Raw genomic sequence first — 15,177 nt, 5'->3', positions numbered from 1 at the left:
GCACAGCATGATCAGAACTGATAACCAAACATTTAGTAATTTTACCTAGATCTACAGATTTGGGTTGTGATTGGATCTGTGTCACCTTTTTGTCCTACTGAAATATTAATATTTCATTTTTCAAACAAAATCTCAAACGTTATTTCTGACTTTTTTTTCATGGGTGGCAATAGAGGGTTCCAGTGGAGCCTGTAAATTACAGAATGTTTTATAGTGAACCCTGTAAGGAAACACCATAAAAGCCTGGAGTGCTCTTCCAGGTTCTAACACTGATAAACACAATACACATAAGATGTGAAACAGTAATTAAAAGAATTCCCAAGGGTATATGGATCTGTTAGGTGGCTTGTGAGGCAAAACCTTTCATCCTGGATACAGAAAATCTGAAGCCAATTGTTAGCTTTAGCACTGCTCTGGCATATGACATTGAGCAAGTTCATCTCAATGCTTTCCTTCTCCATCATCAACAATGGGATGATCGCATTGACCTTTGCAAGGTCTCTTGAGATCTACTGATGAAAATTACTGGGTGAGTGTATGATCATCATTCTTTGTACTACTCCTTCTGAAACACAGTAATAGATTGCAGTTATTACCTTGAGACGTATAAACCTAGAATGTATTTATGCTTTCAGGTTCAGAGTTGTTATTTAAAGCAGTTATCTGATGACTAAATAGACAAATTATACAAATCTCTTGTTACATTGAAATTGGTAAAATGCATGCACATTAAATGTAATGTATTGTTCTTTTTGGCAGTCTGAGTCTCAAAGTACAGACTCATCCCTGTGACCAAAGATTGTTTAGCTTCTATGCTTGATACCCATTTAAAATCTTCAGATGATAATCTGCATACCTTCAGCAGCAGTCATGTCTGTGGGAAGAAGAAGGTGTCCATAGGCTTAAAACGTAATGGTAGTTTTACTGATATTTTTTCTGTTTTTAATACATATGGGAAGTAAGAGTAAGTTCAGACTCATTTAAAAAGCCCTTTAGGAGGCTGCACAAAATTAGTCCACTGCAAGAATTTGTGAATACTGGATTTGGTGGCCATTCTGATCCTTCCTTTTACTGTTGTATCTAGTTTTTGTTCTGTTTAAATCAGCCTGGTTATTGTTACCCCTTCTAGACCCTGTCCTAGGGGATCAGTGTATATAGCTCCCATTGTTTCTCAACTCGAATGAACTGATCCCAAGCAGGGTCTGATTCTGTATCCACTTTGAGTGGTACTGTCAGGGCAGAACCTCTCTTAGAGAAAGCTAAAATACAAACAGAAGCTTAATGAAAGGCTTGTAGAATTGTCCTGGGTTGGCTTCAAAACCTAAAAGAGAAATTGTCCTGACATTTGTTTTAAGAGTTTGTTCTTTGAGTGCAGGAATGCACATTATTTGGAATGCATAAAGCACACCTTCGATAGATTAAATATCTTTTCCCTGAGAGGCCTCAAAAAGTAGCTTCAAAGAGGACACATCAGGGATCCTGACAGTTTTCTAGATACAGGTTCTTGCTCTGATCTAGTTTGATCTATCGTCTAGATGATGCAAGATATTAGTAGCCTAACAAATGAGTAGATAATTCACAACTGGTTATAAAATCATCTGGTGTGCCCAATAAGTCATCCCAGTCTAGTAAATTGCATTTTTAATATAATAAAATGTGAGGAAATGCATCTGGAAATAAAGAATGCAGGGATGGGGCTAGCATGGAAAAAAGCACCTCAAAAAAAGAATTCAGTTGTTACTATTTCAGTGTGACCTCTCAGGGCAATACTGTGGTAAACTGGACTACTCCTAGCCATTCACTGTAAATAAAATACAGAAGATATAGCAAAGACAGGGGAGTGACACTCTCTTTCTCCACAGCACAGGGACATTGGAGCTCTGCACCATTTCTGGCACCCACGGTTAGGGAGGGAGGAAAAACACAGGAAATTATTCAGAGGAGTAACATTAATGAAAGGGATAACACGATAAAAAATAGGGGCGTAGGAAGCTCAAGGTGTTCAGGTTACCAAAGACAAAGCTGAGAGTGACGATGGCAGCGCACACACCACTGCAAACGCCGAGAAGGTCAAGTCAGAGAAATCCATGCGGATCGCGTGCCAGCATTACCTCGCTGCGCTGCACCTGCCGGGCCCCCTGCCACAGCATTTCAGCCACCAGCCGGCCCCGCACCCTCCGAGCGAACAGCTGCGCACGGCAGCGTTCATTGCCCAGCGCAGGAACCCTCCGGCCGCGCTGGGGCGGGGACAGCCAGGCAGTGAGGTGACAGAAAGGTCCCTGCCTCTCCCGCCGAGCGCACAGTGCCAGCGCCCCGCTCTCCCAGGCGGGCAGCACGGCAGCCGGAGCGGGCCCGGCAGCGGGAGCGCCATCGGCACGGCCCCGCTCCGCCCCGGGCCTGCGGCCGCTCCTCCGGCCACTCCCGCCGGGGGCGGGGCCGCCGCGCTGTGACGGACAGGCCGGCGGGCCAATGGCGCGTGTCGCGGCCGGCAGCGCGCGGCGGCGGGGCGGGGCCGCGCCGATGGCTCTCCGGTTGCCGGGCGCGACCGCGGCGGCGCCGCCCAATGGGGAAAGTCGCGGCGCGGGAGGCGCGCGCCGGTTCGCGGGCACGGCGCGCGGCGGCGCGGGCACGGCGCGCGGCCCCTCACGCCTCCCGCGCTCCTGCCGCCAGGTGCGAGTGTTGAGGAATGTGCCCTGCTTGGGGAAAAAAAAAAAAAAAGGGAAAAAAAAAAGAAAAAGAGGTGTGGGCGGCTGGTGGCATCGCAGTCTGGCCAGCCAGTGCGCTCCTGTCTCCCCGCGGGCCTCTCCGGTTGTTTTCCCAGCAGTAGTTTGGGGAGGGTACGCGTTTTCCAGCCGTGTCCTTGGACCTGTTTCCTGAAGCGGCCTTGGGGCCGCCAGGAGCGCCGTCAGTGCGGGAGTGGGGACCCCGCGGGCCCGATGGCAACGAGTGCATGTGCTCTGTACAGAAAGGGAATTCCCCCGTGTGCACCACAAATCTCGGTACAAAAGGTAAACGCAAGAAAAGGGTTAATAAGCACTTCCACCTCCCCCTCCTTCCTCCCCCACCCCCCCGGTTGGATAAAGATGGTCTTGGATACCCTTTGTAAATAGGAATGTGGAGGTGGGAGGAGGCAATCGGGCGGGCTCGGGCTCCTCGGTGGGTGAGGGCGGGAGGAGCCGGTGCCGCCCGGGCGCTCTCCGGGGACGGCGCGGGGGACGGGCACGGCGGCAGAGGGGGACCGGGGCTGACATGCTGCCCGGCGCCTGCCGAGCGCTTTGGTGAACAGCTGAACGGGGGGTTATTCCCTTTTTTTGTTTTATTTTATTTTTTAACGTTTTTCCCTTTTTTTGTGTCCACCGCCTCCTTGAAGCCAGTAGCCAGCAGCAAGGAAAATAAGCTGAGGACAGAGAAATAATTCGGAGATGGTGAGCAGATCGCTGGGTTTGGGGGGAATGAATGAGGTTGCCGGGCTATTTTCTGTAAGGTTCTTACCCGGTGTAGTACGTTTTGGGGTGATTTTGCATCACGATTCCGGGCTAGACTTCTTTGTTTGCTAAAGGTTCCTGGTTCAGGTTTAGCGGCGTTCATCAGTTTATTGTGAGATGCGCAACGAGGAGTTGATGCATGCGAATGCCTGGATTACATACGCAAGCCACACACACAAGCAGCCCCTAAACAAACCAACATTGTAATAATCCTGCAATATGATGGGCACCTCGTATCATGGAGGGAAGTCATTGCTCAGGTTATTTGTGGCATGCACAGGAGAGGAGTCTCTTCGTAGCAAAGACCAAACAAAACTAACCTTTTTTTTTTTTTTTTTTTACACACGCGACATCCATTACAGACTTAAAAGCCAGAATTAGGGGTTATTTTTTAATTTTCGCTTTCTCTGCAGTATTGGGGTCCACGGTTAAATTCTGACGTTTGTAGAAGTTGAAAAACTCTTTGAAATGTTGACTTCTACTGAATATGAAATAGTAAAGAACTGTCTTTCTTGCTTTTTCTCTCTTTTTTTTTTTCATGTAGGCACTTGTTTGTGTATGTGAAGGGGAATTCTTAAAACATGCACTTTGCTCGTTACGCTGTACTGTTGTGCCTTTAGCTAGGTCACAATGCAAAACGTGATTCATAGCATGTTAAAAAAAATAAAAGGCAGGTTTTTTTATCAGGTTTAGAGCTGCTATCATACCGATAGCTTAAACCCTAAACACAAGTTTTGCGGGGGGGAGGCGGGAAACAGCCCCGCTGATTGGTATTAATGGGAATTCTCTGTGGTAAAAAAATCCTGTTTCTAAATGACAGAATATTGACATTGGCTGATTGTAACTTCCTGTGGCTGGGGGACTGCAATCTGCTGAATACACTAGTCCTTTACGGCTCCATAAATTTAGACATATTTTGTTTATCAAATTGTGCAGGACTGCATGGTGCAGTAGTAAAATCTGAAATTTTAGTGATTTTAGAAATGTTGAGAGGCACTGCTGAAGAGAAAAAATGCAGCCTCGTGTTAAATCTTCTACGGGAAAGAAAGGAAAGGTTTGTTATAATAAAGTAATACAGGGTATGCGTGGCAACTAAAGTAACTGCAGGGGCTGGAGAGTTTGGAGTTTGTGTAGAAAAAATAAGTTGTGAACTGTGCTGGGGTCTTCATCCTGGAAGGTATTTGGATGGATGATTCTTAAATTTATTTTAGCAGCATCTCTGTCAATTCTTGCCTGATTTAAGTGATATGCTCCATTAGGCAAATGGGTTTATCTTCCCATTGCTTGGCTAAAGGAATGCATTAGGAAGGCATGGTTTGTAAGAACAATAGTTTGACTGCATATGTTCACTGCATGGTTTATCCTTGTGTATTGTTCAGAGATCATAGATTGTATTTTATTTGACAATGGTGATCTTTAGAAAGTGGATTTTTCTTACTTTGTTTTTATGCCACAGTTGCTGTCGACATAAATAACTGAATTTCAGTTAATAAAAGCATCGTTTTGACTTACTATTCGGCAAAAATAGATGAAAAATAATTCCCTTCTTTGAATTTCATCTATTAATTCAAAATCTCTGCAATTGATTTCAATGTCAGAAAGTTTTAAATATTGGAAGAACCAATAAGAGCTACAAATAGGGGGAGTTTCCCATTTTATTGAGTTAGGACACTGTACTAAAAATGGCAAAATTCCTGCCTTTTGCTTATACTTCAGATTTTGTACCAACTGTAGTTCAGATTAGATATCTTGTCGTGAACACCATCTGTATGCATATCACAGTTATATAAAACTAAGCTTCTGGACTTGATTTTATGTAATGCAACACATTATATCTGCAGTGCTTTTGGTGGATCTTGGGTAGTGTCAGAATTGATACACTGCAAGGAAAACCTGTTAGAGTTCTTGTGCTAGCAGGTTTATAGTTTGTTGCTCTTAATATTTTATTGTGTGGGTATAAATCATTGACACAGACATTGTAAACAAATGCTGTAGCAGCTCAGTGTGATTTTACATTTGGGTTGTGTCTTTCTGGTTTAACCAGAGTATGACAGTATTCTGTCAGGTGTGGAGGCATCCCAATAGCCATCATAGTTACCTTCAAAGCAGTGAGGTCAAATTTTTTTACTTTCTTGTCTTTCTCTACAGAATAAGGAGGAAATGGCCAGCGCTTGGGTTACACTAATATGGATAGGCAAGGAATTTCACATGTGTTGCATGCAGTTACCTTATTCAGATTTCATATGTGTCTTTTGGAAGTTAGCAGTGAGATTTTTTAAGATGAAAATCCACCTATTTTTAGAGAAAGTATTCCTTCCATAATGGAAGCCGTTTAGAGTATACATGTAACTTGACAAACATATTTTCTTCAGAGAAGCACATTAGCAGAGTCATGGGCTTAAACATTAAAATAAGAACAGGGAGATTTTCTTAAATATCAGGTAGGATGTGGTCTACCTGTGAGCTGAAGCAAGGCAGGTAACCACCTGAGCATCTGAGAGAGGAGGCAATCAGCTTAGATAATGAAGTGGCTTTTATTTCCTTCAGCTAAGCAACTGCAAAAAACTGTGGTGCAAGTGTTTTCTTCTCTGTTTGTCCTTTTCACTCCTGCAGTTCACAGGCTGTCCAAAACAAATTGAAAAGCTACTTTTGGTGCAGTCTGCTGAGGTTCAAGAGGTCTACATTTTCTCCATTAGCTGAGGTCACATTTGTTTTAAATAGTATGTAAGAGAAACAGCCAATTCTAGTGAATCCAGTTCTTTCTGTGACTGGATTTGGGCAACATTCTAAGAAGAGACAGCTTAATCTAGTAATACCCAATCTTTTGAAAGCCTGACAGTCAACCCCCTGGCATAATTTCAAGTAGCATTTGATGTGTTGTCTGTAAATGGCTAATCATTTAATAGTAAGTGGACAATATATATTACTCATGATTAATTTATTGACAGCGATCAAACAAAATAATATTTTGGAGTCCTGATGAGACTCACTGATTGCCACTGTTTCAGGGCAGTCTGGCATTTTGACCCACCAAAATAAATGCTTTTCTTGGAATATCAGTTAATCTTATGGATAAAACATGTGTAAAATACCCAGTAGGAATGTATATATGGGTGGCATTTTAAAATATTTTAACCTTTTGTAGAGAATGCTTCGATTTAGGTAATGAAACTCCTATCTAGTTACTCCTCATTCCTACAAAGAACATATATTTTCTTACAGTGTTGTCATTATTGGGAGCTTACCATTGTTGGAATGAATGTGTCTTTCTGAAAATAATGAATCTCAACTAAGGCAGAATTATACCCTTGGAGTGACTGGCTTAGTTTTCTTTTTTTAACAGGTTACTTTATCAAATTCTATAAAAATTGACATTGCATTTATATATGAGTATATGTATATATACGTTTTTGTGTATACTGCATTGTAGTTATGTGGGTTTTGTTCCATCTGGGTAAATATCTTTGTGAAAGGTATCTTGGTCTGATTCTGCAAGTCTTAATGCTCTATAATCAACTGATGTTAATTACCATGATGTAAGTTGAGTGATTTTTTGATTGTAGTCAAAGATATATTTTGATTATATATTTAGAAAGAGTAAATTTGTAGTATTTAGATCACAGATTCCAGACTTAAGTGGTCCAAGAAGGTAATTCTCATCCACCACTTGCATAGCAATGGTGCTGCTGGCAGTGTTACAAGGTACTGGGATCCATTGAGAACAAATGGGCAGGGTTGTGCCTCTGTCTCACTCTCCAGTTTATATTGCACTGGGAAGACCTTTCTGTTCCTGAGCGACATGCAGCATGCTTCATCTCTTCAGATATGATGGCTTTCTTAGACAATTTGGGATTTTTCTTCCATAAGGTCTTTGACTAGGTTGTCAAAATCTTCTGTGCATGCTTCAGTTGATGTTATTTATAGTTATGCTTTTTCTGCATCTCAGAGCACATGCATTTTGTTTCAGAAGCTGCGACAGGGTTTCCATGAGATACTGTGCAGAGATCCACCAGTGCACCACTAATCTATTAGCTTCTGATTTGTAGGTCAGGGAGGAATTGAGATTTTGCTATCTAAGCAGTATCACCTCTTTGCTGCTTCAGTGCTTACGTGACATCTCGAGTTGGCTGAAAATTAAAAGGACGCTGTCAAGGTATCTTTCACAATTTCATTTTTATTATTTTGTTTGCCTTGTTATTGCTGTCATAAGCCATTGGAAACTTGAAGTCTAGTGCCTTAGCAACAGGCCTTTGTCCTCTAGAGCAGGTACTGTTTAGCTGCTTATGGTTTATTTAAGCGTTGTGAAGCATTTACTGTCTTCTGAAATGCATTATTGAAGAATTACAGCTTAAGCATTGCAAGAGAGAGGGAAGAAGTGAGTAAATCAGTTTGGGGTAAGTCCTGACATTTTGTCCCTATGGTAAACCCAAAATATTTATTATTTCCGTATTTCTGTCAGAACCTGGTAATTTGGAGTCTAGAATTAGGCATTGTTATCCTTGAGAGTGGACTACTCAGGGGATTGATACCAAGACCTGCATTCTGGTTGGATATACTTGGAATTTCCTGATGAATAATCTGTGTAGGAATTCTTACACGTGCAGTGATACTGACTGATGGAGATACTGAGCAGTACCTTTACAGGAGCTGGGCTTAATGTGTCACAAATGCCTTTTTTGTGCTCTTAAGCTGTTACCTTCCTCTCCTAATTTCTGCTCTCCTAAAAGAAATTATTGTGGGGGGGGGGTGTACAGAAAAATGTTGTCCTAACTTGTTCCTGTATGAAAAAGTCTTTTATTAACTGATCTACATTCATTGCTCTGTAAAGTTAGTGAAACTAGGCCTACTGTTTGCAGTAATTTAACTGCCTCTTCTTCATCTGCTCTGGTGGTGGAAGTTATGCCCATGAGTTGGAATACCTCCATGGAACCTTTTCATTACAGTAAATGTTCTCTGTTTAATTTAGGTTATGCAGTGATGAATTTTTAAGTAACTGCTATTCAGAACAGTGACAGAAGTGATGGCACAGACTTTTTTACTGGAGATCCTGTTGGTGAGAAACTGTATTGTGATGGTTCACTATCAGCAGTGTCCATGGCTACTGGATTCACAGCTTGATGAGAGCTGGATGTATATAATGATATTGGATAGTATAATTTTTGCAGGTTTTAAAGGGGAAAATTACACTCTTTTTAACAGCATGAAGAGTGGCAAAGCTTGCAGAGCTTGCCCAGAGGAAAGCAAATTGCAGAGTGACTTAAAATACGGTTCATAAGAGAATCTCAGATGTGACACTCAAGTTGGGGTAGCTACAATAACTTCAGGCATGTCAATTAAATGCCTGATACAGAAAGGGCATTTCTGGCTGTGGGTTAAAACAGTGGACACAGACTTCTCTGGAGAGTGATTCAGTCTATGGATGTTGCACTTGGGGAGCATCTCTCTGCTGAGTAGCAAATACAGGTGTTTTATGGAGACTACCCTTCAAAATTAGGAATTTAGAGAACTGAAGTAATCTAGGATTCCTTCTACAATTTATAACCTGATGCAAGGAAGCTTCAGTCATGTTCATCAGTAAAATGTTAATAAGCACTCATAAAGCTTGAATTCACTTTTGCATAACAGTACATGTATTCTAATGGTCCCAAGGTATTAAAAACTGTTATTGTATGCAGAATCCATAGAAGTTTAAAAGTAAGCATAAACATTTAAGAGTTTCCTAGAATGTTTAAGACACATACTTTTTTGTCCTGAATAAGGATCACATTTGACTTTACTTTATCACTGTAATGTCAAGTGAAGTCTCAAACACAAATCCTAACTTAAACTGGCAGTGTTTGCTTCTTTGCACCACGGGCTGGGTCATGCCATGCTGGTATAACTTCTCCTCATATTTTTAGACTGGTTCTTTTTTAATCCAGTGTGACAATACAAGTAGTGAGTTATTGATGGCAGCTAAAGTGAGGCCATTATGACTGTAATCAATAACATACCTGCATAGAATAACAACTACTACTGGGGACATATTTTGTATTGATTCAGAAATTTATGCTGTCTCCACTACACCCAGTCTGCTACTTCCATAATTTATGTAATAAAATCTCTACTTTAGAGAAGCTGTTACTAAGTTAAATACCAAGAAATGATGACATATCAAGATGTAAATTGCATATTGAAGATTTTACTACAAGCAGAAATAGCACTTGCTAAATTCCTGTGGGTTCTGATTCAGGACCAAGGCACTTCCTTGCTGCAGGCTGGAGGATAATGGAAATCAAAACTGTGTTCCCTCTCCTGAAGCAGTATTTTAGAGGTGGAGGGTAAGGTGCTGTTTTTAATGTGGTGTGACGATGAATGGTTATTGGATTGTGCAATCCATGAGTTTGAAACCTCTGTAGGTTGCCACATTTTTTTTTCTCTGTATTTCACTGTGGTATGTTCCTAAAGGTGATAAACAGTCTTCAGCTTTTACAGGCTACTTATTACTATGCTGATGGTGGGGTTTCTGAATCCCAACCCATACACATCTGTCTGGTCAAGGAAACAACCACCTCATTTAATTTATGATGCCACAAACCACTTTGCATGGTTTTAGAAGTAGAGAAGCAGTATGATAACTCTTGATTTTTAGGAACATTAGTATTTGAGGTTCTGAAGAACTGATGTTAAACAGAACTAAAGCCTGTTATATGTATAAAAGGAACATGAGAGAATCTCAGTTATATATATAAATAAATGGATACCCTGGCTGAGACTTTCAATCATCTGTTTGGAATTTAGGCCCAAACTCCTAAAGAGATTTAGGCACCTAGTGCTGGTTTAATTACATTACATTTCTTTCCAGTATTGTCACTGAACCCAAGGGTTTGGGAATCCTTTTGAAAGCTTAGATCACATGTGTATAAACTTCCTTGGCTTGTTTCTTTCAGGTTTGTGTGATTATGACAGCTTTATTTTCAAATAAAGATGGATTAATTTTGTAAGATGTATTGACATGTATATTTAATTATTGCAATTATTTAAAAAATGTGCCTACAGACCAATTTAAGAAAAATGTTGATCTCCACAGACTACTAAACTTAAAGAAGCTCTGAGCATAAAACCTGATTTCTGATGTCAGCATGTGTGAGTATTTATATTATACATTTAGATATGGAGGACAGTCATACAATAAGCACAAGAATTCTGTTGCCTTTCTTACCATCCTTGTTTAAAACTGCAGTTTTGAAGGCATTTAGTACATTACCAAAACCTAAGATAAGAATTGAGGTACATACAACTGTGGAGCGTTTCAAAATACAAAGTTTCCATTTATACTGATGTAAACTGTGTAATTAAGTCCAATCTCTGGTTGAGGTTGTATAATTCAGAGAATATTGAACATCCACACTTGCTTCAGGCTGTCTAGTGGACTATATTGCCCACAATTTAACAGATGAATGCACAAATAAGGATAGGCATCCTTCCAACCAGTTCTAGCTATATTTAGCAAATTCTTCTCATTTCCCTCTCTGTAGGAGGGTGATGTTGGTAACCTTAACATTGGCCAAGAGAACTGTCAGTGTCTTAAACTCTGCCCTACAAGGTATTTTACTTTCTCGTATTGTTTTGACCTTGTATTTGCTCCCTTTTGGATTAACCATTTATATGCTCTAAATGAAAAATTTGCTTTGCATTGTGCATTTGAATGTAGAAAGAATTAGAAGGTCGTTCTGACGTTCTAACATTTTACAAGTTAAATGTTCTGAAATCCATTAAAGATAAAACCTAGGCAGGGCAGCAATGCAGAGAAATGTCCTTTTTATGGAAACCAAAGGTATAGATTCTGTAGTTTTTTACATCATTTCATGTATCACTATTTCAAGAACTACAATGACTTATGTAAAAATGCATTAGCCTTTCTATGTAGTATTACCTTTAGAAAACACAGAATTGGGTTGAGAATACACCAATAATTTGCAATAGACATTTTAAGCATAAACAAGACTACATATTGGCTAATTACAGATTTTGTTTTTTTGTGCTACAGGGTTACTACCTGTGCAATAATGAGTACACGCTGTGTTTTGAAGGTGCAGTGTTCAGGCAAAGAAATTGGCTACTGATTGTGGTAGTGAAAGAATTTAACATGTGCCAAATGCAGATGTGACTGTTGCAGTAATGCAGTTGGGAAGAGGAGGTTGTCAGGGAATTGGTGTATATGGGATTGAACTGTGATTCCACCAGTGATGCAGAAAACAAGGCTTGAGAGAGAAGCCTTCTAGCCCTTGATTAGTTAAGGTAATGCAGGGTATAGTTTGTCATGGTATCACAAAAACAGGGAAGGGTCAATAAGAATCACAGGATAAGCACAGCTACTTCTTGTGAAGAGAGGTTGAAGTCTAGAGGAAAGCAGCTGGTCTCACATAGGAGAGGGGGGTATTTTAAAATTTTAAAAATTACTTTTTCTTTGATGTACTAGACCAATGTATTTTAGAATGTGAAAGCTTCAAAAAGAGTAGTACAGGTATTTCTGTTGTTTCAGAAATAGACAAACTGTGGAGCCGTAATCTGTAGGAAAAGTAATGATCTGACAGTTTCTGATTTTGGTTAAATACATAGGAATAAGGAATGTAGAGATTTCAGAAGCTTTAATGTCTACATAGTTGTTCAACTAAGAAAACTAGAATTTCACATAGTGTGTGATTTAAATGAGCTGTCTTCTGTCTGTAATCTGTTAAGTATATCTGCATGTACCCGGGAGACTGCTATACAGAGGATATAATTATTTTGTTTACCATTTTGAGATTGATGTGAATGGAATCAATACCAGTTACTTTGCTTTTCATTACTGAAGGCATCTGAAATGTTGACCAACCTTATCTTCCTTGTGTCAAACGGATCACAAAACCCTTATATACACACCATTTGACCTTCTAGGACATTCTTCAAAGAACTGGCAGGCTTAGCATGTCACTTTTTTTCCTCACTTGAAGAAATTAAATCTAATTAGGAGGATCCTACTAATACAATGTAGATACAGATTACAGGTGCACAGGGTGTGTGGAGAGTACAGAATGAAAATAGCTGTAATGAAGACGCCGGGGGAGGGGGAAGACCCTGAAATAGGCTGACTTAATTATCAATCTTGTACTCTAAAATAAGAGACTTCAGTAGCTGCACTGATATGAAACATTTCCAGCAAGTTGGAAAATTCTATTGGGGAAAAAAAATCTCAAGGTATTTTCTTCTAGAAAATAGAAAATGAGAAAGGCATTGTGCACAAATGCAACAGTTCTACAATTTTAGTATTAAACACCTGATATTTATTTCCCTCTTCTTCACCCAGGTGTGGTTTGACTGGGTACACCTGAATTACTTAAGTGCTTTAAGAGTGGAAGCATGAACAGAATTGACTTCTCCTTGGGAAACCTTTGACATTTCACTGGCTGTTAACGTTGTCCTTCTTACAGCAAATGTCACTTGAGACATTTGTAATAGAGAACAAAAAAATATGCTTGCGCATGCTTGTCATTTCACATGAAATCAAGTGGCTGATTTCTGATAGAATTCTCAAGAGCATTGAGTTCATACAAGTTTCTCACAGATCCCCCTCACAATAACTGGTTTTTGAACATATTTTTTGAGGCAAGGAGTATTAACAGGAGATTATCTGAGGAACGAACTATTTGAAATTCCTTTGACACAGTGAAATTGAGAGAAATGTATTGAGTATGTACAAGACAAAATCCAGCTGGTTTAAAGTAGGTGTAATATCTAGGACTAAACAAAACAAAAAAAAAGATGCGTGCTTGTTTTGCGTGTCCTCGTGTGACTGGGGAATTTAGAGCAGCCATTGGAAGATGAAGGAATCCAACTCTCTGCATTATTGGACCCAGAGGCCATACTGTGTGATTACTAATGCATGCAGGCAGGCATGGTCAATAAATTTCATGGTTATACATCTCATTGTCATTTTTGGAGCTCATTGATTTAAGCAGCTTGTGCTGATCAGGAGTATTACAGCAGCCAGCACAGCCTCATATGCTGGCAGGAACAAAGTGGAGTCTTCCTTCAATCAAAAACTGAGGAAGAATTCGCTGTTAAGTGTGAACTGAATGCTGGAACAAGTTGGCCAGAGATTGCAGAGATCATGTTCCTGCAGATTTTCAAAGGCTGACTGGAAATGATCCTGGGCAACTTGCTCGAACTGACTCTGCCTTGAGTAGGAGAGTTGCCAGGTGATATCCGAGGGTATTTCCAGTCTCAGCTGTTCCGTGTCTACTGTGCAAAAACCAGAAAGTTGTTTCAGGGTTACAAAACCATCTCCCTTTATGTCTTTCTGCCAGTGGGGCTAAGGATCAGTGAGGCTCCCCGTGCCTGTGCTGGCTGTGAGTGGGGACTGGATGGACAGAGCTGACTGGGGCTGGGATGTGGCTGCAGGTCTGAGTGCACCATTACCAGCTGCATTTATCAGACCACATTTGTGTTTTTTAACCAACTCGGTTGTATCTATTTAAATTAACATTTAAGGTCAAACTTCTGCCATTAGTGCAGTAAATAATTGTAAGAGGTTCATTCAAATTTAACGCTTCCACTGCTACTTTTTACAGCTGGCTTCAAAGCGTATTGACTTCTATTGAACATAATCTTCTAATGAGTTTTGTTTTTGCCAGGAGATACGTGTTTCTTCCATTGTCTTGTTTGTTTCTATTTTGTACTTTGTGAGTAATATTTGCAATTACTTTCTACAGTACCATGTTGGTAACAGCAGCAGGGAGCCATAGTTAGCTCAGCTGGAACGTTTTGGCCTCTGGAGTTCTTGTTACTGCATTCGGAGTAAGAAATAACTGCCTGCTTATCTTTGTGGCATTTGGATACTCTCATCCCCTTTTTTGTTCAATATTTCTTTATTGGTTAGACTTAAGACAGCTGGTAGGAATAGTAAATCCAAGCTGATTGTCACAGATATTGTCTAACATTGGCATGTCTGTAACTAGGAAGATGAGAACAATGTGCAGTAAATATTTTGGACAAGCTGAAAGAAGTTGCTAAAATAATTAATAATTGTCCTGCCTGCTAGACTGGATAAACAAAGTGAAAATTATTTCCTTTCATTTGTGCACATTTTTGAAGAGCCTCAGAATTGCTGTGGTGGGATATTGAGCTGTTTCTCTGCTCAGTGCTTTTTTGGACATACTTTTTGTTACCTGTAACTTCCACCAGGGCGATGTTCCTGTGGAGGACGTGTCCTGTGGCAGTGGTGGGACTGGGAGAGAGAGCAGTGCTCAGTTTGCACCTCAACAACTGGTCTGCATTGAAGCACCTTGAGGACATATTTGTAATATTAAAATAAAGGTGTTTAGCCTTTGTTTAAAATCCCGTCTCTCTGGAAGCAGGTTACCTAATGAGCATGTTTTACTCATCTCATGGGGACAAAGCCTGAGCTGTTAAATTTGTGGCAGCAAAATGAAACAATTTTTGAACCAAGTCATCGTTTTCAGCATCAATAGAAGGTCATGCCCTTGTCAGCTGGCGTTGGTTCAGCATAAGGTTGCAGTCAGAATTGGCTGCGTTGTGCTTGGAGCTGCTCTCTAAGAGACCTTCACCCTTCACTCTGGAGCTGCTGCCATGGTGGGTCTGTTGAATATTTATAAGAAACTATTACGAGACTCCTTCCTGCAGTCAGAGTGTAGACTCGTTAGTTCTTGTC

At 40.5% G+C, this 15,177-nt stretch overlaps 2 protein-coding genes across 4 annotated transcripts in view; one reads left to right on the top strand and one right to left on the bottom strand.

Annotated features, from left to right (window-relative positions):
• TANGO2 (transport and golgi organization 2 homolog) overlaps nucleotides 1–15,177 on the bottom strand; it is a 423,798-nt gene that overhangs the window by 27,579 nt on the left and 381,042 nt on the right. The gene's annotated exons all lie outside the window — the stretch shown is intronic.
• ARVCF (ARVCF delta catenin family member) overlaps nucleotides 2,915–15,177 on the top strand; it is a 251,817-nt gene continuing 239,554 nt past the window's right edge. For 2 of the 3 annotated variants that reach the window (XM_066331418.1, XM_066331416.1), the window contains exon 1: nucleotides 3,348–3,425. The gene's annotated coding sequence lies outside the window, so the exon portion shown is untranslated. Of the gene's footprint in view, nucleotides 3,009–3,347; nucleotides 3,426–15,177 lie in introns of those variants that run through there. The other variant, XM_066331417.1, reaches the window with a different exon arrangement.

This window comes from Sylvia atricapilla, chromosome 17 (genome assembly GCF_009819655.1).
Source record: "Sylvia atricapilla isolate bSylAtr1 chromosome 17, bSylAtr1.pri, whole genome shotgun sequence".
In the NCBI taxonomy this organism is placed as follows: domain Eukaryota; kingdom Metazoa; phylum Chordata; class Aves; order Passeriformes; family Sylviidae; genus Sylvia; species Sylvia atricapilla.
The sequence above is the reverse complement of the archived record's forward strand: the minus strand, read 5'-3'. Positions and strand labels throughout refer to the sequence as shown.